This window comes from Protopterus annectens, chromosome 1.part0 (assembly GCF_019279795.1).
Source record: "Protopterus annectens isolate FY-2018-M chromosome 1.part0, PAN1.0, whole genome shotgun sequence".
Classification (NCBI taxonomy): domain Eukaryota; kingdom Metazoa; phylum Chordata; order Ceratodontiformes; family Protopteridae; genus Protopterus; species Protopterus annectens.
In genome coordinates, this window is record NC_056725.1 from 1860067106 (window position 1) to 1860082288 (window position 15183).

The window sequence follows — 15183 nt, forward strand, 5'->3', positions numbered from 1 at the left end:
ATTGCAGTAAGGTCATCCCCATTGATGGAAGATTCTCTCCACTGCAGCTTGATTGAGATACCACTCATGAGGCATTGGAATAGTCCTGCTGAGTTTGTTGGCTAGCATATTAGGTTTCCCTGGCATATGCATTACTAGAAGAAAGCAGGTGAAGGAGATCATCCACTGACGCAGTCTCATTGCTTCTCAACAAAGGGGGTAGGACTGGGTTCTCCCCTGTTTGTTGATGTAGCAAATCACTGACATATTGACTGTTTGGATAGCAATTGTTCCTAGAGGAAGAGAGATCTGAAAAGGCTGCAATTCTTAGAAGACCACCCTCATCTCTAGGACACTAATATGTAAATTGGTCTTTTCTGGGGGCCATGTGCCTTGGACAGTCCGTCTCAAGAAATGCCTCCCCCACCCCAATTGGGAGGCATCAGTGGTCACTGTGGCTGCTGGGGGTGGAAATACAACCCTGACAAACTTTGTTGCACTGAGTCCACCAAAGCAGGGAGTCCCTGCAAACTTGAGAAAGTTTTATAGGATGGGTCAGAGGATGTTGAAGAATTGACCACTGAACTGCTAGACTCCATTGAAGAACTCACATGTGGAAAAGAGCAGTTGGTAGTAAAGTAATAACTGCAACCATTGATCCTAAGCCCAAAGAACCAGTTTTGCTAGGGGAGAAGGTTGTGAAAGTATCTCTCTGACATGCAGCCTTAGGGACTGTACTGTATTATGTGAAAGAAAGGCCAACTGACTGAGTCCAATTGAGCCTTTATAAACTTCAAGACTTGACTGTAGATGGGACTTGACATAACTGACTGTGATCCCCAGAGGCTGACATAATTGCAGTAAGTAATTCCTGACCTTTTTGAGGAGATACCTGGTTGGGGTGGTGGGGAGCCAGTCATCTAAATAAGGAAACATTTTTAATCTGAGCAGTCTGAGATGAGCTTCTACCACTGCCATGCATTTGGTGAACACCCTGGGGGCTGTGGTGAGACCAAAGGGTGGGGCTCTGAATTGGTAATGACTGGCCTCCAACCAAAAATGCAGATATCTCTGGGAACATCTGTTCATTTTAACGAGATAGTACGTATCCCGAAAATCTATAAAGCACATCCAGTCATCCTTCTGCAGAAGAGGTAGAATGGACTGAACCATGACCATCCAGAATTTGAAATTCTTTACAAACCAAATTAGATTGCTGAGATCCAGAATGGGCCTCAGGTCCCTTGTCTTTTTGACACTAAAAGTACCTTGAGTAAGTTCCAAATCCTCTCTGGACTGGTAGGACCTGTTGGATGACTCCTTTGTCTAGTAGCTTTTGAACGTCTAGGGCTGCTAACTCCCACTGAATGGGTGGAACATTGGGGAGATTTTTTTTCCATTTGGATGGTAGAATTTCCAGAAAGGGGAAAAACTACCTTCTGGATATAATCTCATGTACCCAGGTGTCTTTTGTGATAGATACCAAGGCTTTCAAGTGCAGAGACAAGCTCCTCCCAACTGCCTCCAGAGAAAAGCAGTTGGACAACCCTTCAGGAGCTCTGAAAGGGTCTATCTGAAAATGAATCTCAAAGCCTTTGGTTTTGCGTGCCTTATCTTCTGTTGGAACCCCCCTCCCACCTCTGGGAGAAATTTCCCCTTATAAGTCCTGAACAGGTCTTTGTAACTTTTGGAATCACATATTTTTACCTCCACACTGATTCCTCGAGAAGGAAATAAAAACAGAGATCCATGGCAGACAAGGTCTTTCCATCTTGCTCACTATGGGAGGGTGTTTCTTTCATGGTGGGGCCGAACAAAGAAGATCCATCAAAGGAAGCACTGATGAAAAAGACTTAAAATACTCTGCAAAATCACACAAGCACATCTAGGCATGTCTCCAGATGGCTATGCCTGAACCTGCTGCCCATGAGGAACCTTCTATTGCATGAGAAATTAACCTAATGGACACATTGGAAATTGATTGAAGAGTGGCCAGCTGTGAAGAAAAATGTTTAAATTCCTCCACCAACATGGAGCCTGGAACTGATAAAGAGAGTTCCCTAATCGAGTCTCTCTGCAATCTGGTAAAATGTGCCAGGTAGTTGAGCAACTATAGATCAAAGGCTGCTTGGTCATAAATGCACTTTCCAGACCTGTCCATCGCCCTGGACTCTCTATCACGGGGGAGAACAGGAGAGCTTTGTTCAGCTAGCTCCTTTTTAATGGCTGATGCCATAACCATGGCATCCACAGGACCTCCCTTACTCCAATAAAGTCTGTCCTTGGGTGGAGCAAGAATCTTGTCTGGGTGACATGGAATTAGTTCTATGGTATCCAGTCCCTTTCATGCTTGGTGAGAGACAAAATCTATAAGGTTGTCTACTGGAGGAGTAACCCAAGATGTAGATGGTCTGGACCTAAAGTCTTCCAGGAACACCAACTGCTCCTGGGAAGGGGGTTCAGAAGACCATCCATCTTTCTGGCTGAGGATCTCTAGACTGTCTCTAAATAAAGCATCTTCTTGTGGAGATCTTGGGGACCCCCTCCCCTTCAACAAAGTCAGTGTCTTCGGCGAGGGGGCAGAGCCTAGATGGCCAACCTAGAGCAGTGAATTTTGAGAGCTCCATAAACTAGTATAACAATATAGGAAAATGTTATTATTTTCAAGTTTAAAACATCAGAAATCTATAGATATACTACTAAATTACATAAATATCAATTTTGGTGGAGATATACAAAACTTTTCCTGTCAAGTAACTTGGAGATATATTGAGTCACTGAATACAAACAAATCAAGGAATCCTCATCCAGATGCTGCTTTGAAAAAAGAACTGCAATTGATGACATCTACCTTACAGGAACTATCTTTGAAGATGGATGGCTTTAAAAATGACTTAGAAATCCTCAAATTAAATTCTCAAAAACAGACTGATACTCTTAAGGAACAATTACAGCAACACCATACAAACATAACAAATATAGATACTTCTCTAAATGACATTGAAGGGAAACTCAAAGAGGAAGAATCCCAAAAAGAATTTCTGCTTAAACAGAATACATGGCTGCTTAACAAAATAGATGACTTAGAAAACAGGGAAAGGAGAAACAACATAATGATCTTTGGTCTGTTTGAAAACACTGAAGGTGAAGACATTATTTAATTCTTAACAACCTGGATTCCTGAAATTTTAGACTTGAAAGAGTGACTTTCATTTGGAATTGAAAGGACACACAGAGCACTGAGGAAACCTGCTTCTAACTCAACAAATGCTCCACCTTGATCCATAGTTATAACATTTCTTTCACCCTCAAAATACAATCAAAGCCTGATAAGGTCTGACAATGATTATTCTTCCAGAATACTAGAACAAAGGAGAAATGTCTGGCCAATAATAAAATTGTTGAAACAAAACAACATTAAAGCACAGCTGCCCTTTCCAGCCAAGATAAAAAATACTTTTTGCCAATGAGATGAAAACCTTTAATGACTTAGAAGAAGCTACTATATTCATCAAAAACAACAACATAGTGTCTGTCCCATAAGAAATGGAATGGATGGCCCCTACTCTTAAAAGAATAAAAGAAACACATCCTTGGACTGATGCTAGAAAGAAGAAAAAAAACTGATTCCAAGATAGCTGTCCCAAAAAAATAACTCTTACAATTAAATCTCTCAAAGTATCAACTGATATGTTACATCACTTGTCATCTGTTTTTATTTAAAAAAGGAGGATACCTTAAACAACTGAGAAACAGTAATGATTTATTCATAATGTTCAGAGTCCAGTAATTCTTCACAAACAAAGGTAGGTCAAGATGGGTTACTATTTACATTATATATAAGCCAAACAAAGCAACATATAATATAAACATAGACGTTTCTATTCCCCTACATATCTCATTAATTTTTCATTGTTTTTACTTATAATAATTTAAGTAACTAATTAACTAATTCAACAAGGTACCATTCATCAGAGTTCACACTCAAATGTAACAAATTAACATAATATATAATAGCAGTAACAGTAGAGTGTTTTGAAAAAAAAATGCTGTCATGGAGACTAATGCCTTCTTCAGTTAAAGTATGATTTAGAAATGTCATGTATATCCTGGTTAAATAATAGTAGCAAGCTCTTAGTACAAATGTCATCATTATTCTGTCTAAATATAGTTAATATCAATTATGGCAGGTATCACAGCTACGAGTGCTATTTGATCAATCCTGATATGGTGTGTGTGGATGCAGCTTAGTCTGGCATCTAGTACAAATGTCATTATTATTATGTCTAAACATAGTTAATATCAATTATCGCAGGAATCATAGCTTCGAGTGCTGTTTGATTAAGCCTGACATGGTGTGTGTGGATGCAGCTGTGTCTGGCAGCTGTTGTATGTTGCCATTTTCATCTCCGGGAAGCTGTGGGTTGAGGCTTGTGATTAAGGTTTACTGATGCTTATGTATTAGGAAGAGACATTTGGTGTTTTAGCCTGGATCCAGGGGAAGGGAGTGGACAAAACTGTGATTTGGGATATTTTGGCCGAGAATAGTTTGTTTATACATCTGCTGGGTGAGAGGTGGGAAGGCTGGAAGAATGTGTTATCTCTTGTTGTGGGGGCTTGTTAGGAGTTTTTTTTTTATCTGTTTGCTCTCCTTTCTTTTCCTGGCTGCTGCCTCGCTGAAAGGGAAGGAATTTAGGTTTGAAGTTGCAGTGAAGTGAAGCTTTGGTTCAGGTGCATTGTGAGCCTCTGGTATGCAGTACACAGACACACTAACAAAAACAGATGCTCTCAGGTTGCTATGGTAACAGAGACACAGTGACGATAATGCTTAATGGCTCTGAGGAGCCAACAGAGATGATTCTTGGCAATGTTTTTGGTTTAAAAAAAAATCTATATATACATATATAATAAAAGGGCTGTTTTAAACCACATGTACACATATTCATGGTCTCCCAACACTTCGTTTAGCTCATTAAGTTGATTCTTGATAATAAATAAATAAATAAATAAATAAATAATAAGTGCAATTTTATATTTAAAATGTATTTTGGTCCAAACACATTAAGGACTTACATAAGAGTGGAAGTCTGAGTTATTGTGAAAGACTAAGAGCACTTGGTCTTGTGCAGTAAGCTTTGCAGTGGTCTGGGAGGTGAGTTTGCCCGGACGTGTTGGGCATATGGGGATAGCTGATTCTAGGGGTGTTTGGGGTTGCTGGGAAGTGCTGGAGAGTCATCAGATTTCCTTTGTGGAAATATCTGTGGGAATGGAAGGTGTGTTGACTGGTTCACTGGCAGAGTGGCCACTGCATGGAGTAGGCTGGTAAAATGGAACAGGATAAATATTGGTTTGGATATTTTAAGAACAGCCTGTAAACACACCACATGAACTCGTGAATGGTATTCTGGCAAAACTGGATGGGTATTGTTGCCCATGCTTGAAGTACTGATATGTGTGTATGTAAGGATGGAAATATACTTATAACAAATAAGAAACTAGAAGGGTCTCATAATTTAAGGTCTGTGGACTGTATAAACATGCTTGGAAGGAGCTAATAATAAGAATAAGCAGTACAGCTTGTGGTCTCTCAAATAACTAAGCAACAGCCAAAGAAAAAACACACACAATAGTTATGTAATGTATGATTTTAGTAAATCTAGACATAAAATATATAATTGTCATATAAGATGAAGCAGTCTGCTGAATTTAGATATTAAAGACATGATTTAATAACATGGGCTTGTGTATAATAACAGTACTGTCTTACCTTGTCATAAATGACATACACTACATTGAACATCAAGGGGAAGCATGATGATTTTCTTATATATGTAAATATGCATAACAAGTCATATAATTCCTTTAACTTGAATTGTAGTTTTGCAACCCATCTTGACCATACATAATACTTAAGCTGTTACCAAGGTAACTAATGCTTTATACATGACATCAAACTGACATAGTTGCTCAAGGTAAACAACAGAAGCCTGAACTAGGAATGTCACAGAATGTAACAATCACATTCTGAACAAATACTATTAAATTGACAATAATCACTCAGTTTAACCTTTGTTGATTATACAAAATAGAATGTTGCCATTTAAATCTAAAAACTTTCAGATTATGTCATAAAATGGCATTTTATGAATATGGAAAGGGAACTTGTAATCATTAATCACAATAAGTGAATTTGCTGTTTTAACCTATAATTTCACTCATTTTATAATAAGAAATGACAGATATGAAAATTCTTATGCGTAGGAAATGGGGGGAAAGAGGGATGCACTGATAATTAAAATGCAGTAACTTTCGTCAATGTTCACATAAAACAAACTTGATGCTTTAAGTAAGTTAGCAACAAAGTGATTACTAAAATGCTAGCAAACAATGAAATATAACTTCTGATATATCCAGTAAAATACATTGTATTATAAACATTAGGTATAAATATTATTACCATCTATTTATATTAAGTAATAAGTTTTGAAAGACTTCATCAATAAGGGTGAATATGTTAAATAACTGTGTGCTATAATCTTTTACTGAGGTTTTATATATGATACACCCTACTTTACTATGATTGAATTGCTTGTCAACTATCTTTCATGTAAATATTAATTGCTTATACAATAAGTAGACATTTATATTGTATTAGAAATCTGTCTAATCTACAATAGTACTATATCTGTTCAAAATAATATAAATATTGCTTATTCCTATTACAAATATTCTCCATATGATAATTCAATTTACAGAGCTCAGATGTTCTGGATTGTCATGGTATGAGTGATAATCTGATGGATTTAGGTTTATCCATCAGATTAGGAATGATTTTCATTCCATGGCTAGTGCGGATCTTAGTTTTGTTAACATTTATTAATTTAAATTTGTTTTTTCACAAAAACATTTTAGTATGCCTGACCAAAACATTAATTTATTGGTAAACACTCAAAGTATAAAACTGATAATTTCCTTTAAAAGCTCAAACATATATTATCAGAAGTAAATGTTTAATAGTCAGAATAAAACAAAAAATACATAGTATAAATAACGTAAGATGGATTTAACTTTATTATTTTTAAATACCAATGGCTTAAACAATCCTAGCAAGAGATCAAATCTACTGGAATATTTCAAATTGAACAAAGCACAAATTGTCTTCCTTCAAGAAACTCATTTCAAAACAAATGGAATCCTAAGGAATATATGATATTGGCACAATCCACTGATAAGACAAAGACAAAAGGGGTAACAATTTTATGGAAAACAAATGTGATTAACTCAGAAATCATTTATAAGTATGAAGATAAAGAAGGCCTTATGGCATTAGTAATAATTAAATATAATAACAGAATATGGACCCTAGCCAATCTATACTGGTTCCCAGGCATTGGAACAGGAACTGTTAAAAAACACTTGGATTTCATTTCCAATAATTATAAAGGCAACTTAATATTAGGAGGAGATTTTAACTGTATATTTGATATTTCTGAAACTATAAATAAGACTGTTGCATACATCTGCTGTATCAAAAGCTTTAAACAAGTGGGTAGAATCATTTCATCTTGTAGGTACTTTCAAATTTAAAGAAGATAAATCGTTGTTGTTTTCCCATTAAGATCACAGATTTGGTACCAAAACTAGAATAGGTAAAATATTTGCTGCCCATGACTTACACTCTAAAATCATTCATTTCTCAATCACTCCCTGGCCCCTTTCAGACCACAATTCATTGATACTAAAACTTCAAAATGGGTACAAACCAATAATCTTCAACTCCAGAATTCTAGCATATATAACTAAAATTAAAGAGTTCAAACCCTGGTTAATATCTGAATTACAGTTCTTCTTAGATATTAATTACACCACAGAGATAAATAAAATAATGATATGGAACTCATTAAAAGCTTACATATATGGTAAAACCCTAACTTGGTATCAAAAAAAAAAATCAGAGAATGGGATTCTGAGTTATTAGATCTACGATTCAAACTTTTGTCAGTAAAAGCTGAAAAAATCAAAATCATTTGGAGATAAAAAAAGAAAGTAGGAGTATTAAACAATAAATATAATGAAAGTCTAACACATAAAACTAGTTTAGTTTTAGAAAAACTAAAAAATAATGCTTTGGCCACTTCTCCCAAATATGTACATAATTTATCCACAAGAATCAAAATACAACCAAAAGCTAATAACATTAAAAGTATCTTCCATAAAAAGAAAGGGAAAAATGTCTCGGATATAGGTGACATTCTTGATGCCTATAGAAATCAGTCAAACATGAAACAAGCCCCAGCAGCTATAGAGTCTTCACACTGGTTTAATAAAATTCCACAATAAAAATAGAATAACTTGAAGTGCTTTTAGTCTGCCACATAGCAAACTTCATCAGAAATAAAAAATCAATAATGAGAATCCTTTAAATAGTCACTTGATCCAAAAAAAAATGCGGGACAATTAATTAATTAGTTAATTAAAAAGACATTACCAAAATGTAAACATAATATATATATATATATATATATATATATATATATATATATATATATATAAAATAATATTTCAATTATATGACTAACAAAGTATAAGTACAAACAAAGGTACTGCTAAAAACTTTGTGCATAGTACAACAATTATTATAAACTTGCACATTATATCAGACTTTTACCTCTGTAAACTCTTAAATTTGAGGATGCTGCTAATAGTGCTTGCCTCATTTAAACCAGGAACATTACATGCATCCAGTTTAATCTGCCACTTTAGTTCCAATTCCTCAAGTTTGAGAGTGAAAGGACCCCCTCTAATATCATGCTTAACATTATCAATAGCTAACAATTTAAAATTGTGATTCATATTCAAATGAATATGTTTAGCTAGTGCATTGTCAAGCTTATTCCGGCTAATAGCATACAAGTGTTCATACATTCTATCACAGAGTCTACGCTCCGTTTTCCCCACATAAAATGCAGGACAATGTGTACATCTAGCTAAGTAGACTATAAATCTAGAATTGCAATTAAATCTTGATTTTAATCTATATTTATAACCATTAACAGTAAATGACTTGTTCACATCCACATGTTTACAACAATTTTAATTTTTACATTTATTCATACCTACTATTCTAGGGGGTTTAGAATGCTGCTTTTCTAATAAATCTTTAAGGTTTCTACCATGTTTAAATACTATGTTTGGAGAATTACCAAGTTTACCAAACAATGACTGGTTACATCTAAATAGTTCCCAGTTTTTCTTTACTATTTTAACACAAAAACTACTTTGTACACTAAATGTAGTTATAAAGCTTATTTTTAGCTTATAGCTTTAAATCACTGGAGCACTTTAATATCAGTTTTTTCCAATTAAGACTGCAATTACCAGGATATATATTAGGCATTGTAACATGAAATGTCTGTAACACTTGATAAAGCTCAGGATTGCCTGAGCGAAAGCGCTTGTGTGATTTTTTGTGATTTGTGCAACTAGAGAACTTTTGTTATTAAAACTATTTTGGTCTACAATCAAGTACTGGTTCCTTCCCTATGGTCGTGGATTAATTTCTTCCTTGGTTATCGTTCTTTTGATTATTGTTCTTGTAGTTATAAAGCTACAATGTAGTGATTGAATATTAAGTGACTCTGTTTCACTTTGTATTGGTGACACTGATGTGTCAAGTACCCCTAAACTGTCAGTAACAGTCATTTTAGTAGCCAAAATGGGCTTAAAAGTAAAATTTGCTCTTTTATAATTGACTTTTTCTATTAGGGTGTCCAACAGGGATTCTGGATACCCACGATGAAGAAACAGTTTTTTCAAGAACATACATTCCTCATGGAAATCTTCGTCCTGGGAAATGATACGAGAAGCCCTAACTAATTGGCCTTTTATAACTGACCTTTTCTGATGAAAAGGGTGACAGCTAGAAAAGTGAAGAAACGAGTTGGAGTAAGTATTTTTCCTAAATATTTTTGCAGTGTAACAATTCAATACCCTATTTTTAGAAAGCCAAGTATCTAAATATGATATGGCATCAATACTAAAATTAGACGTAAAGTGCAAAAATTCAGTTGACTTATTAAACCTATCCAATAACTCACATCCTACCTTTTCATCCCCTTTTAGCAAAACAAATATGTCATCCAGGTATCTAGTGTAGTAAGCCAAAAATTTGGAAACATTTTCATCCTTAAAAACAAATTCTGTTTCCCAGTGCGCCATAACTAAATTGGCAACACTTGCTCCACATGGGGAGCCCATTGCTAACCCTACTTTTTGCAAATAAAATTGATTATTGAACATAAAATAGTTGTTTGAAAGAACTAGATCAAGTAATTCTATCACCAGTGAAATATCTGTATGTGAGGCATCATGTTTCATCATCATTAATGCTACCCATTTTGTGCAAATTTGATGTGGAATACATGTATACAGGTCCTTGACATCAATTGTCAAGAAATTGTGGTTTCCAACATAATCCAAGGTGTTTATTTTAGCCAAAAAAGACCAAGAATCCTTACAGACTTGGTCTTCCAAAACCACATATTTCTGTAACATTGAGTCAATGACCTTAGCACAAGCATAGGCAGGAGAGCCACGACTATCTATGAGTGGCCTCATGGGTGGATTAACTAAGCCCTTGTGGATTTTAGGAATACCGAATAAGGATGGATAAATAGGAAATAATGTAATCATGAAATTTAATAATGCTTGATCAATACGGCCTTCAGTAAACAAATCATTAATACATCCCTTAATCAAGTTGTAAGCTTTATTAACTTCAGACCTAGAACTTAACTGATAAGCATCATTACTCAATAACTGATCCATCCGTTCAGTATAATCACTTGTATCAAAGACTACTAACCCACCCCTTTATCAGGTTTACAAACCTGAATGTCCTGTGATTGAATGTATTTTAGATAATCACGTTCATCACGGTTAATATTTGAACTAACATTAGTTCTTATGCCGTGCCTTACCATGTATCTAAGATCTAGTTCACACAATTGTTCAAACATTTGCAAAACTGGGTGAAGTGGGGGATTAAATGTACTAGATGTACGAAACACATGAGCCACTTCTGAATTTGTACTGTTTCCAAATAATACCTGGAAATTTAGTTTCCTGGTAAAAGATTTTAACTCAATAATTATTTAAACAAAATCAATCTGATGTTGGGGTACATAAGAGTAGCCTTTGGCTAAAAAATTCACCAAGTCATATGACATTTCACTTGTAGAAAAATTAAACACCTTAAAGTCATCATCTTTGTTAGAAATAATTACAGGCCCAGTTCTTGGGTGCTGTAGGTCCTCTACACAGTCTGGAAAAACAGACATAGTATTGGCATCATTGTCCCCTAAGACTTGAGGAGGTATTCCCGAAAGCAATGGAAAGCAGGAAGAAACCCCAATGGAGGAATTAACTGCCTTGTAAGGAGAATCTTCCTCATTCATTACATAGGGTTCCTGGTGGATTTGGATTTGTTCTTGTTGCCATACATATTCCTTTGTTGTTTCGGATTGGCACCCACATGATTGGCTTGCTGAAAAACCTGTTGCTCTATGGCATTATCATTAAATTGCTGCCTGTTGTTATTACCATAACACACGCGGGGGCCATTTTGAAATCTCTCACTCATTCTAATTTCTGGTAAAACAGAACTAATAGCACCAGGGTCACTACTAGTGACAGTCACTTCTGACTCAATATTGGAACTGTTACCACTTGTAGACAACTACACCCTGCTAAACTGAGCCAATTGATGAGTATTAGGGCAACTAAGCTGGTTCATATCTGCCCTTTGTTGTTTGGGCAAAAACTGATTTGTATGCCATACTTGAGCAGAAGAAGGTGGTGGATAAGCTGCTCCTTGGCTGTAAGCCTTACAGTCCCGATCCAGCTTTTTGATTTTATTACCTTTGAGTTTGCTCATGTGTTGATCGATACTGGTAAAAACCATACCTGCTATATCTGCCTATAGAAATCACTATACAGAACATTTCTAAGAAGAAAATATACATATTGATCAATTAAGTCTAGATGAAAAATGTTCTAATATAAAAAAAAAATTCCAGAAAAATTAAAACTAGATCTGCAAGCACCCATATCCTACAAAAAAATACAGATACAATAAAAGAGGGTAAAAATAATAAAGCTCCAGGTATAGATGGAATAATTATGAAAATATTTTCCTTCAAAGATACTATCCCTCTTCCATAAAACTCTATTAGAAATTCAGTCACAAGCTTTAATACCACCCTCTTGGAGATATTTCTTAATCACACCAATCCTAAAGGAAAACAAATCCCCAAACCTCTGTACCTCATATAGACCTATACCATTATTAAATAATGACTATAAGATATTTATGACAATATTAACTAACAGAATGAAAATACCACTATCCAAAACAATAAATTATATATCATAGACACACACATATGGCAATATTAAAAGGATAATTTCTCTTACAGATTATGTTAATAAAAATAATAAAGAAACACTCATAATTTGCTTAGATATAGAGAAAGCCTTTGATTCCCTAAATTGGGACTATTTATTCAAAATCCTAATGCTATTTGAATTTCCTGCATCCTTTGTTCATCTCCTAAATAATATATATACAAATAATTTAGCATAAGACAAGTTAGGTCCTTTTACCTCTGAATTTATACATATAACAAAAGGCACTAAACAATGATGTCCCATGTTACCGATTCTATTAGCTCTGGCTATTGAAATATTGCCAGATTCAATTCTTAGCAATATAAAAATCAAAGGAATAGATGTTTATAAACAATACAATTCTAAAGTAATGCTAATTGCTGATGACATATTACTAATATTATCTAATACAAAAGAGACATTAGAAGAATTAGATATACTAATTGACAAATTTCACATTACTTCAGGACTCCATTTCAATAAATCAAAATCAAAATTTTTATTTTTAAATTAAAAAAAACTGCAGACTAAAGGGAATCACATCATAGGGAAACAAGAATCTACATTAAAATACTTAGGAATTGAGTTATGCAAGGATAATAATGAATTAGTCTAAGACAACTACAATAATATCATCAACACAATTAAAATCTCTGTGGAAAAATGGAACAAAATAATATTAACATTTGAAGATAGACTACAATTAATAAAAATGGTTTTATTGCCGAAGATCCTATATATAGCCTTGGCAATACAACTGTTACCAGAAAGGAATATACTTAAAGAAATAAATTGATGCCTAATAACATTTTTATGGTTTCTCAAAAGAAACAGAATAGCTTTAATACATCATATCAGACCATGGAAACAGGGAGGATTAAACTTTCCTGATATAGAAACATATATAAAAGCATCAATATCTAAAAAAAAATTCAGATTGGATAAGTCCAAATTACTCTGCAAATTGGAAAGAATTACTAATGGTAATATCAATAAATGAATTTGATTTACAAAAAAATCAAATAACAGATAAAAATAATGTGCCATGCCACATATTATGTATTAATATGCAATATAACATAACTAAACCCACTAAAACTCAATGATTAATTATTACATTGACTCATTTACGAAAATTATTAATGCAAATATAGATTTAAAAATCAGGTTTAATCTTTTAACACCATTTATAGTCACAAAGAACTTTCCACATAAAATATATAAATTATTAATTCTTAGGAACAGAAAGGATTTGTTTGTTGGCACCAATGTATCAAAGAACTAAAAGTTTTAGATATGCAAGTAATAAAAACAACATACAAAATTCCACAACAGGACTGGCTAACTTTACAGAGTATTCTGTCATAGTCACAAGAGTTAAGTAGAATAATTAACAATTCTTGATTTAAAGAGATACCTAAATTTATGAAATACATGTATGAAATCATATATAATGACTTTGACATGGGAAACAGTATTTCAAAATTTTACAAAATATTGATAAACTATAAAACAACACCCAAAACCTCATATAGGAAATATATAACAAAAGGACACTCAATACAGTTAACTGAAGATATTAAAACAAATATCTTATTATCGATAAAATATACATCCTTTACACAATACTGGAAAGTGTTTAATTGGAAATGCTTGCACAGAGCATTCTTAACCCCAGATAGAATCAGTAAAATTAGTTCTTCCATAAAAGGAATATGTTGTAAATGTGATCAAGTACACAATGCAGATTGGAACCACATTTTCTTTGATTGTGTTAAAATTAAGCCATTTTGGAATGGAATTAATAACTTTCTACAAGCTTTATTTAATGAATCATTTTATTTAACTAAAGCTCCTGTATTATTAAATGTGAACGAAGGTCCTCATTTGAATAGGTCAAACATGTATCATGGACTATACTTGCAATTTCAAGGAAGTGTATAACAAGAAGATGGAATACAAATACAATACCAACTTTGGAAGACTTCTACAGCCTACTGAAGGCCACAGCATTATTGGAAATTAAAACTAAAGAACTAAGAATTTATTCAAAGCCATTTATCAACAACCCTTGGGGAAAAGTCTTATCGTTGATTGACACTATACAATAATTGATCAGAGACTCTGATAATGGATTGGACATACTTATAAAGTAACTGTATACATTAAGATGTGTTATAGTGTCAGGATAATGTAAATAGTGTACATAGTTATTTGAGATGCTATGTATAAATACTATGGAATTCATTCAAATGTATTTGAAAAATAAAAAAAAAAATTTGAGAGAAAGTCAGTGTCTTCAGTTAAAGATTCCTGAGGGGAATCTACGTGCCTCCTTTTACACAATTTCTTCTGGAGAACCTCTTCAGTGGGATGATCTGGAGAGGTATTGGATGACAAGGGAAGTTTCATGCAGGATCTGCCTGGAAGTTGATATGGGCCAGCTGTCCCTGACAGACAGGGTGATGAGGCTCAGAAGTCACAAAGGAGGTAGGGAGGTAGGATCAAAAGATATAAGAGTAGAATGTACTCTTGGTTGAGAGAAAGCCCTCTCCACCACCTTGAAACCAGAAGGACTGGGAGAAGCCATTGCCAGCCTCACCGGAGCCAAAACTCCAGATGCTGCCAAGCTCTGGCCTTGCCCGGGCTCCTATCACAAGTGAGGAGTCACACCTGAGCTGTCTAATGCTGAGGGGCAGTGTCAGCTCTGAAAACCTCAGAGATTAAGACATCCCCCCAGACTGGGGGTCAATGCTT

At 34.4% G+C, this 15183-nt stretch overlaps 1 protein-coding gene across 1 annotated transcript in view; it reads right to left on the bottom strand.

Moving 5' to 3' along the window:
- The window catches only part of EGFLAM (EGF like, fibronectin type III and laminin G domains), a 1039379-nt gene that overhangs the window by 188042 nt on the left and 836154 nt on the right, over window positions 1-15183 (bottom strand). The window lies entirely within an intron of this gene.